Source organism: Poecilia latipinna, unplaced genomic scaffold (genome assembly GCF_001443285.1).
Source record: "Poecilia latipinna isolate Pla-1442-1.1 unplaced genomic scaffold, P_latipinna-1.0 Scaffold339, whole genome shotgun sequence".
NCBI classification, from domain to species: Eukaryota; Metazoa; Chordata; class Actinopteri; order Cyprinodontiformes; family Poeciliidae; genus Poecilia; species Poecilia latipinna.
The window spans coordinates 363,156-367,098 of NW_015112955.1; the positions used below are offsets into that span (position 1 = coordinate 363,156).

The following is a 3,943-nucleotide window of genomic DNA, read 5'->3' on the forward strand; positions in this document are numbered from 1 at the left end:
AGTAAATGTATGTCGTTAGAATCAAGGCAGGTTGGTGTGTGAAGAAAAGAATTACTATAACATCTTTTTTTTTCATTATTTTTTAAATGCACCAGTAGCTATATATAAAAAAAGGGAAATTGGTAATCCTGGTAGGTAAACTTGAAAGGGGGCCCCAGATTGAAAGCTGGTTAGGCCCTCAGACAACTTTGTATCGTCTCTGTTAAACAACTTAAAATGTTTGCTAGCATTATGGACATGCGATGCTTTGCTTTAATATTTTCGCTATCCTGTTTTTAAAACCCGCCGCTTCAAGAGGTGCAGCTGAATCACGGAGCCCTGCTCACGTGAGCTGAGTTTGCGAGCGCGCACTACTCAAAGACGTGTGCGCGTGCGGGCAGAGGGTAAAGACACGAGATTCTAACCCGTGCTATCCCACACTTGGAAAACTGTGTCGCGAGAAAGGAAAGCACGCGCAAATGAAAGGAAACCGAGGAGGATTTATAGACGAAGAGAAGCTGGGTCTGACTGAGCGGAACTTTAAGCAAAGGGGAGAAGGTAAGGAGCGCGGCTCTCTTTATAGCTTTCTCTGGTGAAAATAGAAAGCTGGCCGGAGTTTGGTTTCGGTGCTGCTCATTAGGATTCAGCTGAGGAACTGGCAGCAGCTGATCAGTGGGATTCCGCACGCTGTTATCAATCTGCGAGGAAGAAGAGGATGCTTATCACTCTGGTGTTCTGATCTTGTTGCGCAGAATTATGCCAAATTAGAGCGTTGGAGTCATAATTAAGATAACTTAAACTTGCTATTAATTGGATCTTTCAACGTGTTCATGTTAAATCTTGAGTCGATGACTAGAAACGCTGCATAAGGTCCTTTTTAAATGTATTTAACTTAAATTTTGTCCATTTATAGTTTCAACTCTATTGAGAGATGGGATGAACTGTACCTGCAGATGAGTTAATTTGATCTAAAGCTGGTTTATTGCCTCTGAGATTCGAATTTGACTGTGCTCTCTTGTCACTTTTGCTTAATTTCACCAAGTCAGTGAAAAACAATTCGTCAAAATGCAGGACATAAAATCTGTTTTCTGCAAGGCAGCAAACCAAACTCGATGCATGGTGTTTTAACATCAGCTTCTCTGATCCCAGAAGAGGCAACATGTAACCTGCTTCCACCTCCAATGTGTGAGGTGTTGACTGAATCCATCAGCAGCAGCAGTCAAACCCCAAAGCTTGGGGAAGCTTGTTGAATCGCAGCTTAGTATTTTGGAAACAATGTTAATAAAACACTGAGAAAGTGAGCACACCTCCGCCCAGCTCTTGGCTCGGTGCTTGTAATGCTTGGGGTAACACCCATGCTTTTGGCTTACACTATTAGGATGGCACGTCAAGTGAGGGTGCCTGGCAAGGAAACTCTTTGTGGTCTACCGCAGACTCCTAACCTCAAATGCTTCAGTGTGCTTGGCTCTCCAGCACTGAACAGGTCCACTTGTAGGCATGGTCCTCAGTTGCTTTCCCTAAAAACCACCGGAAGCTGAAACATAACGGTTCTGCATCTCGTGTTGAATAAGTTGTTCACAATTGGTCGCATTACAACTGCAAACTTCATTATGTTTTTTTTATTTTGATTTTACGTAATAGACACTAAGTAGTTAAGTCTAATGATAGTTTGAATTTTATTTAATAGATATTGTGTAACATATGCCTTTGTATTTAGCCTCCTTTACTCCAGTACTACTCAATATATTCCGGTTCAACTGCAACATGACAGAAAACTTACATTACATATCACTCTGGACACCATCCTGATGGTGAAACATGTTGGTGGCAGCATCATAGAGGGTGATCCTGGAAAAAAGCTGCTATTAGAGCCTTGAAAACCCTTGAGGCTGGGAATGAAATTCACCTTCCAGCAGGACGAGCCATGAACATTATACAACTAGCACTACAGCCAAACTGATCAAATTATTCTGGGGTGATAAACTGGCCTAGTTAAAGTCCAGATTTGCCTCTACTTGAGAATCTGTGTCCAGATGTAAAAAGAAAAAAAAACTTAAAGAAAATTGTGTAAAAACTCTTTAAATCTGCAAAGCTGACCGAGACATACCACTCAAAACACTTGCAGTTGTAATTGCAGCTAAAAGTGACTCTTAGAAGTTTTTTCTCAAGAGCACAGAATATAAATGCATTGCACACTTCTCATTATTTGTAAATAAGACAAAAATACTTGTGTTTATTCTTTGTAACATTGTCTTGGTCTATCAAATGCAATACGAATAAAATACTTTGGAGTTTGTGACTCTAACCTAAAAAAAAATGCGATAAAGTTCAAGACATTGTTGGTTTTCAGTTAAACTGCACCTGTAGAAAAGTACCTGCTCCTCTTTGGGCTATTCCTTAGGGCCTCTTACTCACATAAACACTCTCACAAAGACTCACTTCCTGATGTGCAGAAATGCTTAAAAACAACTACTCTTTATCTTGGAAGATAACCCGCCTGTGTCTGGGCTTGTCCACAGGGCTAAACTTAGCATGCTCTGACCTCTCACCCCGGTTTCCTCCCCTATAATTGCAGGAAGCACCTTAAGCCAATCCAGGCGGAGATGATTTGCTGCATATTAACAAACTGGAAAAAAGCAGTTTTTAAGGTCTTTACAAGGGTTGATCACATGTGTAAATGTGATGCTTTTTAACTAAGAAGTGGGTTAAAACTCCATGAGGATTCCCTAAAAAGTTAAGTTTGTAAAATCATTCTCATGTAATGCGATCATGGTGATAATGGACAGAAACATTAGTGTGGCGAGACACAGACGGACAAGAGTTCAGTACCAGACATATTACTTAATGTCTTTTCCAGCTGGCAGAACATTATAGCCTTTCATATACTGTACTTCCTTTGGTTTATCCTCTTCCATCAGCACACCCTGATAGATCATTTCATACTGAGGTATACTGAGAGTTCAGCACCTTAAAAGGCCTCTTGCCATGTGTCTGCCACTTTGCATTCAGTCCTAATATCATTCATTGAGAAGCAGTGAGTAATTAGCCGAAATCGGCAGATTTTCAGCAAATGATTTTCAAACCATAAGTGCTGTCAGAAAATAACAATAGTGGCAGGGAAGCTGCTGCTTCCTTTTATTACTTGGATGTTTTTGCTTGTTTTCTTTTAAGGAAAATTGAAATTGGTGAAAGTTGATTATCACACAGATTGGGGAAAAATCGGATAAGAAATCGGCAGCACAAACTGATCTGTGTTGCTCTTGTCAGTAAATTGTATTCTGTGTGGCAGTGATGCGTTTTTAAGGACAACCATACAAAGAAATGGACATGATGTTATCCCCAGTCTGATCCTATTCAAGAAGAAGATTAATTTCAAGAACATAATGCTAAATAGTTTTTTTTTTTGTTGTAACAACCAAAATCCCATCAGCAAAGGCAGTGAAATACAGCTGATCTTGTTCCACTTACATTTAATCGTCTTACTTCTGTGCCTCTCTAATTCAACAAACACATGTAAGGAGAGAGACCCCACTCGCTGTTTCATCTGCCGATGAGAGACAAGTGTGGGCAGCGGGAATTGCTTAAAGCTGTGAGCTGCTCGGCTCTTTGCCACTGGGGTCAGCGACCGTTTGAGAGAAAGCAGGCATCCTGTTATTAAAGAAAGAGAGGAGAAAAGGATACAGGATGGGTTTTCTGTACTTTGATGGAAGATCCAAGTACAGAAAAGGAAAAAAGGGTACATTGCATGATTGCCTTAATGTCCAAATGGAGGAAATAGACCTTAGTTTGAAATTTAGTCTCCATACTTCTCAGATATGGACAGTGGACACATAAGCCTCTTCCAAATCAATTTCTTCTTTCCTTCTTTTGGAGAAAACACCAAAAAAAAAAAAAAAAAAAAAAACTTCAGATGCTCTTTTTTGGGGTTTTTTTTTTTTGCCTCCCCCTCTGAGGGAAATCCATT

At 40.1% G+C, this 3,943-nt stretch overlaps 1 protein-coding gene across 5 annotated transcripts in view; it reads left to right on the plus strand.

The window, feature by feature from the left end:
* The first annotated feature begins 277 nt into the window (after window positions 1–277).
* Window positions 278–3,943, plus strand: part of bmpr1bb (bone morphogenetic protein receptor, type IBb) — a 53,222-nt gene continuing 49,556 nt past the window's right edge. For all 5 annotated transcript variants that reach the window (XM_015035602.1, XM_015035601.1, XM_015035603.1 and 2 more), the window contains exon 1: window positions 278–537. The gene's annotated coding sequence lies outside the window, so the exon portion shown is untranslated. The remainder of the gene's footprint in view (window positions 538–3,943) is intronic.